Here is a 19904-nt window from a genome sequence, read left to right as displayed (position 1 = left end):
CTGTTTACCTGAAGAAAAGCCATTTTTTTCTTTCTCATTTTCCTCTGGAATTTTTTCTCAGATGAGATTCTCTGAACAAATTACACCCCCAGCTTGAGGATATGCCTTTAAAAGTGTCAGTACCACATGTTTACCTGCTAGCATGACATCAACTGGCAGAAAAACAAAGACAGAAAAAGTCCACCCATTTCTGTCCTTTAAAACAAAGAGACTCAGAAACAATGAGCTGCTCCATGAAAATAAAAATGTAAGTATCTCTTTTGCTGTCCTCAGTTGCCCTCCTCTGCCACAGACACCAGTAATTTCTGCTACAGTAATGGAAATATGCACCACACTGACCTGTCCCTACCAAATTCAAACAGAACAGGCCCTGTGACCACCCTTTAGTGCAAAGCTGGAACTTAACTCTCATGAATGTATTTTGAAGCAATCATACTTGATTCTGACCTCACCTTAGAGCCATATGAGGCCCTTCATTAAAACAACATGGATGCTTCCACCCAGAAAAATAAACAGAAGCTGTGGGGAGGGCATAAGAGGTTTCTGCAAATTGGCCATGTGATCCTAATGAGAAGCCTGGGCTGATAATCACTAAGCTAACTGTTGCCTCTCAAGCTTTAACGAGCTTATCAATCACTTGGTAATTTTGGCCACAAAATTCTGGAGGCTTGAAAAGGGTCCAGGAATGGTTGTTTTATACAAGTTCCTTGTCAATGCTGATGTTGCTCTCCCTGGGCTCATTATTAGCATTAGTTAGAGAAGCAGGCACAGCTCAGGGTCCCTTACCCTTAGCACTTTTGTCACAACCAAATACTTCTGGCACAAATAAGGACAACCCATCTCCATCCTAAAGTTTTATATTATTTTCTGGCTCTTTAAAGTTTACAGATGAAACAGAGACCTGGAATCTACACTTTGATTAGCAGCAATTACAAAAGGATTTGTAAAGACAACAAGAGAGGGACAGAGAGTGGGCTGATACAAAGTTGTCTGTCAGAAATTTTTATTTATTTAAAGAAGTAACTTTGATTATTGATTAGATATATATCATTATGGTTTAGGGTATGAAATATAATGTCCAATATGGCACTATTATTTTAACTTATAGCTAATTGTGGCAATAGCAAACATTTTCAAGAGATGAATAAATAGTTCAAAGTGGGAGAAAGACATAACTGCACTTTCATTTTAATGTCTCTCAGAGTTTGATAACCAGAAAGACTTGCATTTTTCAGATAAAAGTTTTTTATTTCCCAAATCTCAAGACCTGGATTCAAAATTGGGAGCTACAGATTTAGGGCCTGAATGGCTGGAGTTGCAGCAGGTGTTAGCTGCACATTTGTGGGCATTTTGGCAAGAGGAGGAAGGGGAAAGTGGAGATTCTCATGTCTATATGTCTACTCAATGCACACATGTTACTCTGATTGGGTTTCTGGGCTCCATAGTCACTGAATCACTTTCAGGCTTGAAGATACAAGAATCATTGAAAGAGGTAAAATGATTGATTGCTGTCCTGTGAAGTTTGTAGAAATTTGGTCTAGCTTCTCTAGAAATGACTGTAGAGGACTATAGATAACAAATAGGCTGAGACACAATTCTACCTGCATATTTAGGGGACAGCATGCACTGTGCTGTGCAAGTGTATGTTGACTGGAAGTCTGAGAGGGAAAGTCCCCTCTAGAGTAAATTCTGGTTGGCACCTTATGTGTTTATATCATGTCTGGTAATTCTAGACAGTGTTTGGAAACAATAATTAAAAGAAAAATTTTCTCCAGTCCCAGAGAAACTCCACAATAATAGAAGAGAAAGAAAATGCTTTTATTACACAATTAAACTTGAATGTGACACCCATATACTCAATCTGCTTAAGAGACTGCAAAGACAGAAGGATGGTCACCATAATTAGTTCACAATTAGAAGAATTTCCAGCACCATGTCATAAATAGTTCATCCTAAATTCACCTGGAGATTGAAGAGGCCATCTGTGTATGCTGATTGCTTATATTCAATGATGATAAACTTTTCATATCCTCATAACAGGAGGTAGTTTAGTAGCTTGAAGCCAGGTGTCTGCTGAACTTAGGCTTTCACTCTGCTACAAAAGTGGTTGAATAGTGTTCTATCTTTTTGGCTATTTACATTTTAGAGCCATGTCTCTGTACTCCCTGTCACTGAGCTACAGCACTCCGGCTTGCTTTCTCCTGGCTGCTACTGTCTTCCCTTGACCTCTGCCATCTGCCACTGAGGCACAGCCCAAACCACAGCTCACATTTTATGTGAATCCCATTTGCCACAGCAGCACTCTAGTGTCACATCAGAGAGGGAAGCCTGAGCTGCAGGAGGAGAGCCAGCAGGCCTCCTGGGTAGAATTACACCTTCACAATAATCAAAATAAGACCAATGTTGCAATCTCAGGTTCTACTTATAATGGTGACAAGGAAATAATACTGCTGAATTTCCAGCATGAGTCCAAATAGAGATAGCTCCAAAAGTTCTTTCTGTGACAGCCCACCTCATTGAGACACCATGGAATACTAATCGGGCTTCTGAAACAAAGCATTGGAGAGAAAAACAGATCTCCATCTGGGCAAGATGATTTTGAGACAAGAAAGTTAAAACGATTTTAAAAAAATCTCAGAATAGATATAAGATTGACTAAGTCAGCCAGAAAATACTCCCCTAAAAGAAATTTCTCTCTAAACACCTAATGTGCACAGCTACTCTCAGCATGAGAAACATGAGCTTTATGAAGAAAGGCGGCAGATTTTAAGAAGAATTTTATAAAAGTTTCTTTTCCTTCTCTGCTGCTCTCTCATGTCCTAGCCATTGAATGGGGGTTCTATATTGAAATACATCTGACAACTTCCAACAACACTTTTTGATGAAGAAATAGAATCTGACTTTGTTCATATAGTGGAATATATTAGAACTTGTAACATAGCTAACTGAACAGCTATTATGGTGTTTGGGTGGCCACATCACCTGTCTTTATTTGTCAGGTAATAGCAGCATTCCAATTTAGGGAAATAAAAGATGCCAAAATTTTGTTTACTTTTAATTATTCCTATTGAATAAAGTAATAAGCATGTCATACTGATATCTATCGTAACAATAAATTTTGTTTGGATATTATATTAGATATAAATATTTAAGTATGAATAATTTTAATGAACTAGTCATAATGTATGTAGCATTTTTAAAAATTGTAACTATACTTCAGTTAAAGCACTTTATAGTTCAAAAGTATAAATAACAATATTAAAATAACAATTTAAGTGATTCATTCAAAGTAAGTATTGGGGCTTTATATTCATACTATTGTAGAAAATACTGCTTATGGCTCATGCCTGTAATCCCAGCACATTGGGAGGCTGAGGTGGGTAGATCACCTGAGGTCAGGAGTTCCCGATCCCATCTTTACTAAAAATATAAAACTTACCCAGGGTGGTTGTGCATGCTTGTAATCCCAGCTACTTGGGAGGCTGAGGCAGGAGAATTGCTTGAACATGGGAGGAAATGGTTGCAGTGAGCCATGATCATGCCACTGCACTCCAGCCTGGACAAGAGAGTGAGACTCTGTCTCAAAAAAAAAAAAGAAAATACTATTTAATTTTTATGAATGCAGGTTTTCTGCAAACACCACACATAACTATGCTAATTGTTCAGAAGTAATAAATAGAAAGCAAGGCACAACTACAGACTCCACTGTTCAGTTTATGCACTGAACTATTCTTGCTTTTGCAGTGTAAGTACTTCTGCCTGCAAATACTGGATAATTACCTTGGATCATCAGATTTCTATCAAAGAAACTTAATATCTTTTAGTCTTTATCATTTTGTATTGCTAAATTTATCTTTGTGTTAAGCTTCTGTGTGCTCTTAAAATGAGGTTTTATCTAAACAAACCTGTATCTACTTTAAAAGACTAAACATGAAAAAACTAAACTTTTCGGAACCAAAAACAAAGCAATAAATCTGAAGTACTAGATAAAGATAGTCTGGAGTGAGATTTATTTAGCTCTTTTTTTTTTTTTTTTTTTGAGATGGAGTCTTGCTCTGTCGCCCAGGCTGGAGTGCAGTGGCACGAACTCAGCTCACTGCAAAAGCTCTGCCTCCCGGCTTCATGCCATTCTCCTGCCTCAGCCTCCCAAGTAGCTGGGACTACAGGCACCTGCTACCATGCCCAGCTAAATTTTTGTATTTTCTTTAGTAGAAAAGGGGTTTCACCGTGTTACCCAGGATGGTCTCTATCTCCTGACCTCGTGATCTGCCTGCCTCGGCCTCCCAAAGTGCTGGGATTACAGGCATGAGCCACCGCACCCTGCTCTTATTTAGCTCTTAATATGATTTACATATATTTCAAAAAAGCAGAGAAAAATATCTACATATAATCTAAATCCCTTAAGAAAAGAGAGAATAGCAAAAAAATTTTTGGAACTTTTTTTTTTTTTTTTTTTGAGACGGAGTCTCGCTCTGTCGCCCAGGCTGGAGTGCAGTGGCGCAATCTCGGCTCACTGCAAGCTCCGCCTCCCGGGTTCACGCCATTCTCCTGCCTCAGCCTCTCTGAGTAGCTGGGACTACAGGCGCCCGCCACCACGCCCGGCTAATTTTTTTGTATTTTTAGTAGAGACGGGGTTTCACCGTGGTCTCTATCTCCTGACCTCGTGATCCGCCCGCCTCGGCCTCCCAAAGTGCTGGGATTACAAGCGTGAGCCACCACGCCCGGCTGGAACTTTTTAAAGAGTTTTGAACTCTTGGACATCTGAATTTTGCACACTATATGCACTTGAAAGAATGTTAATGGGGAGGCCTACAGTTTCAGCAAGAAACTGTAGTTATCTTTACCGGTTTAATATATAAGATGAAGGCCAGGAAAAGCCAAATGGAAAAAATGCATAGAACAAATAAAAGAGATGGAAAAAGATGAAACACAAAATCCTAAAAAATATTTGTGATTAATAAAATTATCCATCCTAGGCCGGGTGCGGTGGCTCACGATTATAATCCCAGCACTTTTGGGGGCCGAGGCGGGCGGATCACAAGGTCAGGAGATTGAGACCATCCTGGCTAACACGGTGAAACCCCGTCTCTACTAAAAATACAAAAAATTAGCTGGGCATGGTGGCAAGCACCTGTAGTCCCAGCTACTCGGGAGGCTGAGGCAGGAGAATGGCGTGAACCCGGGAGGCGGAGATTGCAGTGAGCCGAGATGGTGCCACTGCACTCCAGCCTGGGAGACAGAGCGAGACTCTGTCTCAAAAAAAAATAAATAAATAAATAAATAAATAAATAAAGTCTCCATCCTTTGTGTGCTCCAGGAAGTTTATGGAAGGAAACACCATTCCCATTATGACTTAAGTGGTGCTCTCTTTTCTTACCTAAAACACAGGCTGACACACACTCTGCACATTTTCTCGTTTTTTTTTTTTTTTTGAGATGGAGTCTCACTCTGTCGCCGAGGCTGGAGTGCAGTGGCCCGATCTCGGTTTCCTGCAACCTCTGCCTCCCGGGTTCACGCTGTTCTCCTGCCTCAGCCTCCGGAGTAGCTGGCACTACAGGCGCCCAACACCACACCCAGCTAACTTTTTTTTTTTTTGTATTTTTAGTAAAGACGGGGTTTCACCGTGTTAGCCAGGATGGTCTCGATCTCCTGACCTTGTGATCTGCCCGCCTCGGCCTCCTAAAGTGCTGGGATTACAGGCGTGAGCCACCACGCCCAGCCGTTTCTCCTTTTTGTTATTTAAAAAAATCAGCTGAATTTGTCTTCAGTGGTCGAAATAAAAGATAACCTTTTTTTTTTTTTTTTTTTTTTTTTATGATGGAGTCTCACTCTGTTGCCCAGGCTGGGGTGCAGTGGCGTGATTGTGGCTTACTGCAACCTCCGCCTCCCAGGTACAAGTAATTCTCCTGCCTCAGCCTCCCGAGTAACTGGGATTACAGGAGCCCAAAACCACACCTGGCTTTTTGTTTTCTGGGCTTTTTCTGAGACAGAGTTTCACTCTTGTTGCCCAGGCTAGAGTGCAATGGTGCAATCTCAGCTCACCACAACCTCCACCTCACTCCTGCCTCAGCCTCCCAAGTACCTGGGATTACAGGCATGCACCACCATGCCTGGCTAATTTTTTGGTTTTTTTTTTTAGTAGAGATGGGGTTTCTCCATGTTGGTCAGGCTGGTCTTGAACTCCCGACCTCAGGTGATCCTCCCGCCTCAGGCTCCCAATAATTTTCGTATTTTTAATAGATACAGGGTTTCACCATGTTGACCAGGCTGGTCTCAAACTTCTGACATCAGATGATCTGCCTGCCTCGGCCTCTCAAAGTGCTGAGATTACAGGCGTGAGCCACCAGCCTGGCTTAAAATTAAATATTTTTAAATTAAACTTTACTTAAGTTTATCTCCCTCCTCAAGCTCCTGAACTTTGAGCTACCCTCAGTCTGAGTCAACATACAACCCCATTTTACATCCCTCCCAAGAACATGCTGATTTCAGGGTAAGACATCCTCTGATCTAAAATCTGACTTTTACACCCCCCATTTGCTATTCCCTTCCCACCTCGTTTCTAGTCTTGTTTGCTCCTTTCTGGGAAAGAAAGATCTTTTATGCCTACATCTTTGCAAGCCATAAAGATCTTGTAGTTAGTTGGTATTTCCTCCTATTGCAATACTTTTTTTGGAATTCAATTTTTTTTTTTTTTGAGACGGAGTCTCGGTCTGTGGCCCAGGCTGGAGTGTAGTGGCGTGATCTCGGCTCACTGCAAGCTCTGTCTCCCGGGTTCACGCCATTTTCCTGCCTCAGCTTCCCAAGTAGCTGGGACTACAGGTGCCCGCCACCACGCCCGGCTAAATGTTTGTATTTTCTTTAGTAGAGACGGGGTTTCACCGTGTTAGCCAGGATGGTCTCGATCTGCTGACCTCGTGATCCGCCCGCCTCGGCCTACCAAAGTGCGGGGATTACAGGCGTGAGCCACCGTGCCCGGCCTGGAATTCATTTTTTTTTTTACATAAATCTAATGTTTTTATTTTACAAAGTTTAGAAATTGCCTCAAAAAAATAAAAACCTCATCATCAGTAAGAGCTTCCCAGTTTCCTTTCATCTTAACCTTAACTGCACCTGCCTGTGGGACCCCAGCTTTCCAGGGCTCTGTAGCTTCTCTCAGGATAAAGGCTTCTTCTATGGCTGGGGTGAGCAGGCTGAGACATCTGCATGGATGGCTCCTCAGAAAGAACTAACTGGGCCTTTAATAACTTCCTCTTGCAGGCTTAATATTAGCCTTAGCTTGGAGTCACTAGGTTCAAGCTTTAATTTCCATGTCAGAGTTATTCACTTGGTTTTCAAAACTATGTGTTTGAAAAATCCAGTGAAATTACTCACAGCTTTTACGTAAGAAAAGGAAATTTTAAGGTGCTTACTTTTTTTTTTTTTGAGACAGAATCTCGCTCTGTCACCCACGCTGGAATGTAATGGCTGGATCTCGGCTCACTGCAACCTCCACCTCCTGGGTAAAAGCTATTCTTCTGCCTCAGCCTCCCAAGTAGGTGGGACTACAGGCATGCTCCACCACACCCAGCTAATTTTTGTATTTTTAGTAGAGACAATGTTTCACCATGTTGGGCAGGTGGGTCTCAAACTCCTGACCTCAAGTAATCAACCAGCACTGGCCTCCCAATGTGCTGGAATTACAGGCGTGAGCCACTGCACCTGGCTAAGGTGCTTGCATTTTATGCCTCCATAAGAAAAACAAATATATCTACTTCTTTCAGACAATATATGTATTATTTTATTATTTATATTAAAAAATAGTGTAGTAAAAAATTAGTCATATGGGAACACTTCTAGAAGTTACCACATTTCATCACATACAATTTAGCACTAAACTCAGAAATCAAGACAACAGGATATAGAATGGAGATATTCACTGTCACAAATTTACCCTGCAAAAAGAGGAACTGATGTTTTGATGAATCTGTGTAACTCATCAATTATCTACCACATTTTCCTATGAAAATATATTCATTGTCTAGAGCCAAAATGGAAGAGAGATTTTCCCTATTTTTTCCCTTGGTAGCTAGCATTATAAAGCTAAGGCTTAGAATTCTGTTTGAAATCACTAAGACATAAAAACCACACCTGAGAAAATTCCTAAACTCACTCTTGGAAAGAAAAATGTCAATGAGAGGTATTAACAAATGGAATATATGATTAAATATTAATTTTTTGAAACTCATCTCTTTTATTTTCTTTGTAAATATTTTCTTACCTTTCAAGCCCTACTAATAAAATGCAAATTACAGTTAAAAAAACTGATGCAGGTGGGTGCCATGGCTCACTTTAATGACAGCACTTTGGGAGGCCAAGGCAGGCAGATTAATTAAGATTAAAAGTTTGAGCAGGGCGCGGTGGCTCACGCCTGTAATGCCAGCACTTTGGGAAGCCTAGGTGGGCGGATCACCTGAGGTGGAGAGTTTGAGGCCAGCCTGACCAACATGGAGAAACCCCATATCTACTGAAAATATAAAAATTAGCCGGGAGTGGTGGCACAGCCCAAGGCTGAGGCAGGAGAATCTGGGAGGCTGAACCTGGGAGGCAGAGGTTGCGGTGAGCCAAGATCATGCCATTTGCACTCCAGCCTGATCAACAAGAGCAAAACTCCATCTCAAAAAAAAAAAGAAAAAAAAAAAAGAGTAAAAGTTTGGGACCAGCCTGGTCCATCTCTACTAAAAATACAAAAACTAGCCAAATACAGTGGTGCACACCTGTAGTCCTAGCTACTCAGGAGGCCAAGGCATGAGAATCACTTGAACCCAGGAGGCAGAGGTTGCAGTGTGCCGAGATCAAGCCACTGCATTCCAACCTGTGCAACAGAGTGAGACTGTCTAAAAAAAAAAAAAAAAAAAAAAAAGCAGAATCAACAACAAAAACACCTGAGGTCAAAATAAGTGAACAAATCTTTTCAAGGTACAGATCCAATCACCCACCCCATCCTGTTCACATGCTCAATAACCACCCTCTCAGGAGACAAAGCGCTATACCCCAGTGAGTGCCCCAGGTGCATTTTACTTTGTAAGTTTTTACGCCATCTCACTGGGGTCATTTTCTTTTGTCTTTTGAAGTGTTTTTTCACAAACTTTTTACTATTTTTCTTTCCCTCCTCCCAAGAGCATCCAGGGGACAGAAATTATCTGTTTTCCCCTCAATACCAGCATCTGATTGGATGACCAACAACGTGTCTCCAAGAAATGGAAGTTAGGTTGGGTGAAGACAATCTTCATGTCTCAAGGGGCTAGCTTTTCAAAAAAAAAAAAAAAGTATACCGGGAGATGACTTTCAGCCCCAAGGCTGCCACCTGCTCCCTTGAGAGGCTACACTCTATACTTCAGGTGGTCCTGAGGGAGAAAATGACCCAAGGGCTAATATCCGTTAGACATTTTAGCAGACATAGCCATAGTGGGTATCTTTGTTTATCCCCAGAAAGTACTAAAACCCAGGCCCAGAATAAAACTGAAGGTTAGCAGAGGTCACATCACCCTATAATGTTTCCAGAGGGTAATCTGAACCTAAAAACATTCTGGTAAGTTCTCTGGAAAAAATAAAAGAAAAAAAGGCACAGATATTTTTTACAATACAGTGTCAGAGGGTTATTCTTTGCTTTCTTCTCATGGGAAACATTTAAAAACAGAAAACAAATCTTTTCAATAGTGCTATGCAATGCTTTAAACAATGATTGAGGAACATGGGGTACACTTGAGGCCCTGCTGGGGACACATGTGAAAAATGCCAGGGAAAATCAGTCCCTTGTGGATTGTGAAAATAATTGAGCAGCAGGCAATTAGACTGAGAAGGCTCTAGTCCTCGGATTCCTACTTGTAAAAAAATGTAAACTCAAGTGGATTTGTTAATAAATTACTATATTTGGGGAAACAAATTTCAGGCTTAAACAACTATAAACTGCCACATAAGCTCTGATTACATAACCAGGAAATTTCCACCTTGATTGTACAAATTAAGAAGCTAGGTAAGTATACCTAACCAATTGTTGAATTTGGTTTTCTTCATCATTGATTTTACAAACGTCTTTCCTTCGAAGTGAGGAGCGCCTCTGCCCGGCTGCCCATGGTCTGGGATGTGAGGAGCACCTCCGCCCGGCGGCCCATGGTCTGGGAAGTGAGGAGCGCCTCTGCCCGGCCGCCCCCTCTGGGATGTGAGGAGCGCCTCTGCCCGGCCGCTCTGTCTGGGATGTGAGGAGCGCCTCTGCCCTGCCGCCCATCATCTGGGAAGTGAGGAGCGCCTCTGCCTGGCCGCCACCCAGTCTAGGAAGTGAGGAGCGTCTCTGCCAAGCCGCCCCGTCTGGGAAGTGAGGAGCACCTCTGCCCAGCCGCCCCGTCTGGGAGGTCTACCACGGAGGCCAGAAGCAATGTGGGGGCTGGACGTGGTGGCTCACGCCTGTAGTCCCAGCACTCTGGGAGGCCGAAGCGGGTTGATCACTTGAGGCTAGGAGTTCGAGACCAGCCTGGCCAAACATGGCAAAACATATGAAAAATACAACAGACAAACTAACCAACCAACCCAGCGACAACAAAACAGGTCTACCCTGGAGTCATACTCTAATTTTTTCTATTTTCCTCACTTTCTGATCCTTTATCCCACTGTTTTTCTTCCTCTTCCTTCTCCTTCTTCTTTGTCAAATAGAGGATTGAGTTATTATCATTGATCCATACAAAGTCCCTCTCTCATTTATTTTCTTTAATTCCCACCCCCCATTTCTATTCCCCGTCTTCGCATGTGCAACCTTCCTAATATGTTTGATATGCATCTTTTTGTTTGTATTTTTAGAAAATGTTTTGTGTGCAAAAAAAATTAATAATAAAAAATAAATAAATAAAAAAATAAAGTAAAAAAAAAATGTCTTTCCTTCAAGCCCCTCCCATGGACCACAAACTACAAACTGTAGCTGGGTGCTCTACAATTCTTGAATCACTCTTTGATTAATTATTTGATTTTTTTGCAGTGACTCCCATAATTTACTTTTTTCTAGACAGAGTCTTGCTCTGTTGCCCAGGCTGGAGTGAAGTGGCGCGACCTCAGCTCACTGCAACCTACGCCTTCCGGGTTCAAGCAATTCTCTCACCTCTGCCTTTGGAGTAGCTGGGACTACAGACATTCACCATCACACCCAGCTAATTTATGTATTTTTAGTAGAGACGGGTTTTCCCCATTTTGGCCAGGCTTATCTTGAACCCCTGACCTCAAGTGATGCACCTGCCTCGGCTCTACAAAGTGCTGGGATTACAGGCGTGAGGCACTGCGCCAGGCCCCATAAATTTTTTTTTTTTGAGACAGAGTCTCGCTCTGTTGCCCAGGCTGGAGTGCAGTGGCACGATCTTGGCTCACTGCAACTTCCGCCTCCCGGGTTCAAGCTATTCTCCTGCCTCAGCCTCCCAAGTAGCTGGGACTACAGGCGCCCGCCACTATGTCTGGCTAATTTTTGTGTTTTAGTAGAGACAGGGTTTCACCATGTTGGCCAGGATGGTCTCCATCTCTTGACTTCGTGATCCGCCCGCCACGGCCTGGCAAAGTGCTAGGATTACAGGCATGAGCCACCGCACCTGGCCACCCGTCCCCACAAATTTTTAATAAGAGAAAACGGAATCTGTGAACCCCACAGACCAAAGCTCTTCCCATTCATGAACCCACACTCCGAGTCAGGATTCTCCCCCGAAGACCCTCCTGTGGTCCCCGCACAATCTGGGAGAGACGCGGCGCTCTCGGTGCAGAGCTGCCCTGAGAGGGTTTCAGGCCAGGGCACAGTCACTGCGCAGGGAAGAGACAAGACACCCCTGGACCGGCTGTCGGAGCAGCCGCCATCTTAGGGCTGAAGGGGACTGAGGCCAAGCTGGGCAAGGAGAACGTGTGGCACAGATTGTGGAGCTGACTGAGGGGAGGCCTGAGTCCTGCCGCAGCCACTTCTCACCAGTTCCAATCAGCCCCTCCCGCTCACTCGGGATGTGGGACCGGCATTCTCACTATTTCTAGGCTTCCAAGAGGTCCTGGCGTCTTAGCTGTGGATCTCCCAATACCTGCAGGTCACAGGGCCACAGAGGTTGGGCCTCTAGGAGCAGAGGACACAGAGCAGTGAAGAGAAGACCCAGAGCTCAGGCTGCAGCCAGAGACAAAGGCCGCAACCAAACACTGAAGATGTCCTGTTCGCTCCAGCTGCGTGCCTGATTGGACGGTTTCCAGCCCAGCGTTTCTGATTGGATAATGCTTAAGGCCCCCGCCCCCTCAGGCCCTGAGTAACAGAAAATGTGATGAGGGCTGAGGGAAAAAAAAATTACAGCTTAAGCTGCAGACTTTTTCAGGCAGGGCTTCCTCCCTGAGCTGAGCCAGGCCCATGGGAAAATTCTTTTTTTTTACTCTCTCTCTTTTTGAATATATTCAAAAGGTGAACAGAAGTATTTTGCTGTCATATTAATAATACATAAAATTTTTGTTCAAGAGGAAATCAACTTTTACTTTGGTAATAGTGTATTATCTATACTACAGCTAATTTTAATAAACCTTATAAATAAATCAAATTTGTCATTTTTGACTACTCCAGTTTTACATATATATTTTGTAATCTCTTGTAATTTTTAAAAACTCTTTACATTTTATTTTTATCCAAATTCTTTTTATTTTTTCAATTTGAAACAAGCTTTAAGTAATTTCAAACTGTTATAGGAGATAGAAAGAAGTCATTTAGGGCCAGGTTTGCTGGCAAGTGCCTGTAATCCCAACATTTTGGAAGGCCAAGGTGGGTGGATCACTTGAGGTCAGGAGTTCAAGACCAGCCTGGCCAACATGGTGAAAACTCATTTCTACTAAAAATACAAATAATTAGCTGGGTGTGGTGTTGCACACCTGTAGATGCAGCTAGTCCGGAGGCTGAGGCAGGTGAATTGCTTAAACCCAGAAGGCAGGTTGTGTAACTGCCCAAGGGATTCACCTTTCCCTATGCCTAGACAAAGCTGATTCATCAAGACTGGGTAATTTGTGGAGGAAAAGTTAAATATTAAATTTGAACTTAATTGAACGTGGACACACTCAATAGTCACCAAGTTCTCAAAGAGGTCATGTGAGCCCCTTGAGGCATTCATTCAGTGCTGTTTCAGAGAAATCTCTATTTCAATGTATTTCTATACATCAGTTGTTGAAAAACAATAGACAATCACAAAAACAAGTTGACAGTTTTGTGTTCCTTGGCCCCAGTTGCAAATGGCTCTCGTGACTGGGCCTTATGCCAAACAACTCGTTACAAAAGAGCTAGGGTATCAGACTGTGCTGAAGCTTCATTAGACCCTCCTCCTCTGTGCAGGAATGAGTGGCTGACTCTGGAGCCCAAGCTATTGCTTCCCAGTCGGGTGGTGAATCCTCCATAGTCTGGTGAGTGTAAATATATATATCTCTTTTCCTTTCTCCTCTTCCCATTGCAGTTTGCGTATTATATCAACATATTTGTTATATCAATCTGGTTATTACATTGATTTGCTTATTATATTATTTGCTAATTATATCTGCATTTGCATTTACGTGGCATAAAGCTTATTTACCATTAAAGATATTGTGTGTGTGTCTTTTCTTCTCCCCTTGAACGTTTCCCACACAGAATATTTTTGGCATCACAAACAGGATTCGAAAACCAAACTGTGCCACTTTTTGGCCACAAGGACAGGGCTGGAAACTTGAGGAATTCCCAAATCCAGGGATGGGAACTCCCCAATGTCACTGTCAGTTCCTACAGGATTGAACGAAGGGGGACGAATGCAGAAATGAAGACAAAGACAAAAGATTTGTTTTAAAAGAAGGGGTCAGGCAGGGTGCGGTGGCTCATGCCTGTGATCCCAGCACTTTGGGAGGCTGAGGCGGGCGGATCACGAGGTCAGGAGATTGAAACCATCCTGGCTAACGCGGTGAAACCCCATCTCTACTAAAAATACAAAAAAATTTAGCCAGGTGTGGTGGCAGACGCCTGTAGTCCCAGCTACTCGGGGGAGCTGCGCAGGAGAATGGAGGGAATCCAGGAGGCAGAGCTTGCAGTGAGCTGAGATCGCGCCACTGCCCTCCAGCCTGGGTGACAATGCGAGATTCGGTCTCAGAAAAAAAAAAAAAGAAGGGGCTGGGGGCTCCTTGTTTCTACAGGCCTTAGTATTTATTAGGTAGAATCAATAGGGAGGGAGAGGTAATGGTTGGTCAGCTGCTTGATTTATCAGAGGTACATATAATCGCTTTCTTTGTACAACAGGCTTCAGATGTTCCTATAGATAACCACAAGGAACACTGCGCCTGGGGCGTATCTGCCTTCAGCACCCCTTCTGGCAGCAGATGCAGTTTGTCAGTTTTCCAACATCCTGCTTTCATGAGAAGAGTTTTCTGTTTGCTCATATAGCCTCCAGTGGTATACTGAGTTGGTCAGGACCCCCACTTCCTCTGCGTCCAACACCCCCAGTTCTCCTTTTTGGTGATTGAATGGTTCAGGGAAAGTGGCCTTTGTAAGAATTGAGAATCTAAATTAGCGCAACTTAAACCATTGACTGTGCATGTGAGAGGAGAGAAAGACCCTCTCACCTTGTTTTATATTTTTATATTCAGTAAAAACAACAAGGAAATAAAACCAAAGACAGGCAGCCCGGCACCAGGCCTGAAACCAGGCCTGGGCCTGCCTGGCCTAAACCCAGTAGTTAAAAATCAACTTATGATTTAGAAGCTGATGTTATTCATAGATTCCTTACAGTGTATAGAAGAACATGGTGAAACTCCCTGCCCTGTTCTATTCCTCCCTGACCACTGCTGCATGCAGCCCCTGTCATGTACCCCTTGCTTGCTCAAATCAATCACGACCCTTTCATGTGAAATCTTTAGTGTTAGGCCGGGCACGGTGGCTCACGCTTGTAATCCCAGCACTTTGGGAGGCCAAGGCGGGCGGATCACGAGGTCAGGAGATCGAGACCACAGTGAAACCCCGTCTCTACTAAAAATACAAAAAATTAGCCTGGCGTGGTAGCGGGTGCCTGTAGTCCCAGCTACTCGGAGAGGCTGAGGCAGGAGAATGGCGTCAATCTGGTAGGCGGAGCTTGCAGTGAGCCGAGACTGCGCCACTGCACTCCAGCCTGGGCGACAGAGCAAGACTCCGTCTCAAAAAAAAAAAAAAAAAAAAAAAAAGAAATCTTTAGTGTTGTGAGCCCTTAAAAGGGCAGAAATTGTGCACTCGGGGAGCTCAGATTTTGAGACAGTAGCTGGCCGATGCTCCCAGCTGAATAAAGCCCTTCCTTCTACAACTCGGTGTCTGAGAGGTTTTGTCTGCAGCTCATCCTGCTACATGTGAAGTGCTGCAGGGGATTCCAGTCACCAAAGGAGATGCTGAGGGGATCTCCCTGAGTGAATGGTGTTTGCTTACTGCTTGTAAGTTAATGTATCAAGATAGGGGATAGTTGCTACAAGAGAAATGAAAGCTGGAAAAGAAAAATGCTAACCTGACTTCCAGACTGACCCTGGCCCAATGCCAGGCCTATGTCGTGACTGTTCAAACTCAAAAATATCAGCCTATTGATGAAAAAAGCAGCTGTTCCAATGGCCCCGTCAGGGTGAAATTGAAGAACTAGTCAGTCAGGGTTTGGAGCAAGTAAAAACACAGCTCCTATCTCAAGGATGGGAAATTAACCTTAGTAAAATTCAAGGACAAATTGTAAAATTCCTTGGTATCCTGCACAAACTATAAAATTCCTTGGCATCTTTTGAAATGCAGGGAAATAGTCCATTTTACCAAAGACTAAGGCTAAAATACTAAAAATTGCAACCCTTACCACTAAAAAGGAGGACTAGAAATTTATTGGCTTGTTCGGATTCTGGAGACATCATATTCCCCACTTGGGTAACATATTACAACCTTGACATGTAGTCACTAGAAAATGCTATGACTTTCACTGGAGAGAGAAAGAGAGCATGGCTTTTGAACAAGCTAAACAAGAAGTGCAACTGGCCCTGGATCTATGGCCCATATGGGATGGGCCAGTAGAACTGCAAGTAACTGTCCTAAATCAACATGCTAATTGGAGCCTTAGGCAGAAACAAGATGGGAAGAGGGTACATTTTGGGTTTTGGACCCAGAAACTGCCAGAGGCCAGCAAAGCTTATACCCCTTTCAAGAAGCAACTGTTAGCTTGCTCTTGGGCTTTGCTGGAAAAGGAACATCTCTGCTTCAACCATGATGTCTTTATAAGGTCTGAAATTCCTATTATGACTTGAGTCATGAGTTCCCCCAAAACTCACCAAATAGGGCATGCCCAAGAAAGTAGCATCATAAAATGGAAATACAACATAGAAGACCAGGCTAAGCCAAAACCAAAGGGGGTATCATTTTTACATGAGGATGGACAAAACTTGCCAGCTCAGGAAACCACTGAGGAAGTGCTGCAGATAGGGAAGGAAACCCCCCCGCCCCCCACCCGCTCAGTGGTGCAGTTCCTTTAAAGAACTAAGCCCAGAGGATCATAAACATGCTTGGTTTACTGATCGATCCAGCAAACACATTGGTGGGACCCGATGCTGGAAGGCCGTGGCTTATAATCCTGTTAAAAACGTAAGCATTTCTGATGAAGGAAGGGGTGGGAGCAGCCAGTTGGCTGAACTAGTAGCCATCCTCCAAGCTATTCAGGAGGAAGCCAGAGGGATTTTTCACTTGTATACCAACTCTTGGTCAGTAGCAAATGGTCTTACTACCTGGATGCTCCAATAGTGACAAAACAATTGGTTAATTGGGAATAAAGAGATTTGGGGAAAAAAATACTGAGAAGATATCTGAATCCTGGTGCACACACTACCATTATTGCTGTTTTCCATGTTGATGCTCATCCACCTCTGCTGTCTCTTGACAGAGTATTTAATCACCAGGAAGATCAACAGCCCAAAATTTTTATTACAACTGAAAACTTGAATGCGGATGAATTGATTACCTGTTCAAGCCTTGCAATGACTGGCATTATAATGTGTGGTGGTATAATTGATAGTGATTAGTGGCCTAAATGTTCCACTTAAAAGATACAGAATGGTAGAATGGATAAGAGTTTACCAATCAAATATCTGTGGTCTTTAAGAGACTCACCCAACACATAAAAACTCACATAAAGTTAAGGTAAAGGGTTGGGAAAAGATAGTCATGCAAATGTACCCCAAAAGCAAGCAGTAGTAGCCATTCTTACATCAGACAAAACAGACATTAAAGCAAAAAGTTAAAAATAAAAAAAGACAAAGAGGGACATTATATAATGATAAAAGGACTAGTCCAACAGGAAAATATCACAATCCTAAATATATATGCACCTAACACTGGAGCTCCCAATTTATTAAGCAATTACTACGAGACCTAAGAAACGAGATAAATGGCAACACAATAATAATGGGGAACTTAAATACTCTACTGACAGCACTAGAAAAGTCATCAAGACAGAAAGTCAACAATAACAACCAAAAACAATGGACTTAAACTATACCGTAGAACAAATGGACTTGACAAATATTTACAGAATGTTCTACCCAACAACTGCAGAATATACATTTCATTCATCAGCATATGAATCATTCTCTAAGACAGACATATGATAGGCCACAAAACAAGTCTCAATAAATTTAAGACAATCAAAATTATATCAACTGCTCTCTCAGACTACAGTGGAATAAAAGTGAAAATCAACCCCAAATGAACCCTCAAAACCATGCAAATACGTGGAAATTAAATAAATACATGGAAATTAAATAAAAATAAAATTTAGGATCAACTTGTTTCTGAATGATTGCTGTATGAAATCAAGATGGAAATTTAAAAATTCTTTGAGCTGAAAGATAATAAAGACACAATCTATCAAAATGTCTGGGATACAGCAAAAGTGGTGCTAAAAGGAAAGTTCATAGCATCAAGTGCCTACTAAAAAGTCTGAAAGGGCATAAGTAGACAATCTAAGATAACACCTCAAGGAACTAGAGAAACAAGGACAAGCCAAACCCAAACCCACTAGAAAAAAAGAAATAACAAAGATCAGAGCAGAACCCTAGGGGAAGGGGTGGCTGCAGTCTCTGTGGACCAGCAGACTTAGGCTTTCCTCCTGCTAGTTTTGAAGAATTTGAGCAGCCCAGATGAGTAGATTTTCCCCCAGCAAAACACCCCCCTCCACCAAAGGACAGTCAAAGTGCTTCAGTAAGTGGGTTCTGCTTCCCGTGCCACCCAACTGGATGAGACCCTTCAACAGGGGTTGTCAGACACCCTATAACGAAGCGATTCTACTTGCATCAGGTTTGTGCCTCTTGAGGTCAGAGATCCCAGAGGAAGGAGCGGACACTCTTCTTTGCTGTTCTCCAACCTCCTTGAGTGACATCTCCAGGCATGGGAGTGAACCAGATGAATAGGTCCTGAAGTGAACCCCCAGCAAACTGCAGCAGCACTACAGAAGATGGACCTGACCACTGAAAGAAAAACAAACAGAAAGCAACAATGCATCAACAAGAAAAAAATGTACCCACAAAAACCTCATTCAAGGCCACACATGGTGGCTCACACCTGTAATCCAATACTTTGGGAGGCTGAGGCGGTGGGCAGAGCACTTGAGGTCAGGAGTTCGAGACTAGCCTGGCCAACATGGTGAAACCTCGTCTCTACTAAAAAATACAAAAAAATAGCCAGGCGTGGTGGTGCATGCCTGTAGTTCCAGCTATTAGGTAGTCTGAGACATGAGAATCACTTGAACCTGGGAGGCAGAATTTGCAGTGAGCCGCGATCATGCCACTGCACTCCAGCCTCAGTGACAGAGAGAGAGACTGTTAAAAAAAAAAAAAATCCAAGGGTCAGCAGCCTCAAAGATCGAAACCAGACAAACTCATGAAGATGAGAAAGAATCAACAAAAAACTGCTGAAAGGCCAGAGTGCCTCTTCTCTTCCAAATGATCAAAATGTCTCTTTAGCAAGGTACAGAACTGGACAGAGGATGAGATGCCTGAATTGACAGAAGTAGGCTTCAGAAGACAGTTAACAACAAACTCTGCAGAGCTAAAGAAACATGTTTGAACCCAATTTGAAGAAGCTAAGAACCTCGATAAAATGTTAGAGGAACTGCTAACTAGAATAACCAGTTTGGAGATGAACATAAGAGGATGAGATGCATGAATTGACAGAGTAGGCTTCAGAAGACAGTTAATAACAAACTCTGCTGTACTAAAGAAACACGTTCGGGCCGGGCGCGGTGGCTCACGCTTGTAATCCCAGCACTTTGGGAGGCCGAGGTGGGCGGATCACGAGGTCAGGAGATCGAGACCATAGTGAAACCCCGTCTCTACTAAAAATACAAAAAAATTAGCCGGGCGTGGTGGCGGGCGCCTGTAGTCCCAGCTACTCGGAGAGGCTGAGGCAGGAGAATGGCGTGAACCCGGGAGGCGGAGCTTGCAGTGAGCCGAGATCGGGCCACTGCACTCCAGCCTGGGTGACAGAGCAAGACTCCGTCTCAAAAAAAAAAAAAAAAAAAAAGAAACACGTTCGAACCCAATTTGAAGAAGCTAAGAACCTTGATAAAAGGTTAGAGGAACTGCTAACTAGAATAACCAGTTTGGAGAGGAACATAAATGACCTGATGGAGCTGAAATGTTTGGCATGAGGCCCAGTCACCAGGGCCCTTTGCGACTGGGCTCAAGGAACACAAAAACGTTATCTTGTTTTTCAATAACAACATATAGGAATAGATTGAAACAGAGATTTCTCTGAAACGACATTACATGAATGCCTCAAGGGGGTCACACATCCGGTTCTGAGACTTGGTGACCGTTGTTTGTGTCCATGTTCAATTTATTTCAAAATTAGTATTTAACTTTTCCTCCACAAATTCCCCTGT

The sequence above is a fragment of the Nomascus leucogenys genome, chromosome 10 (genome assembly GCF_006542625.1).
Source record: "Nomascus leucogenys isolate Asia chromosome 10, Asia_NLE_v1, whole genome shotgun sequence".
In the NCBI taxonomy this organism is placed as follows: domain Eukaryota; kingdom Metazoa; phylum Chordata; class Mammalia; order Primates; family Hylobatidae; genus Nomascus; species Nomascus leucogenys.
The sequence above is the reverse complement of the archived record's forward strand: the minus strand, read 5'-3'. Positions refer to the sequence as shown.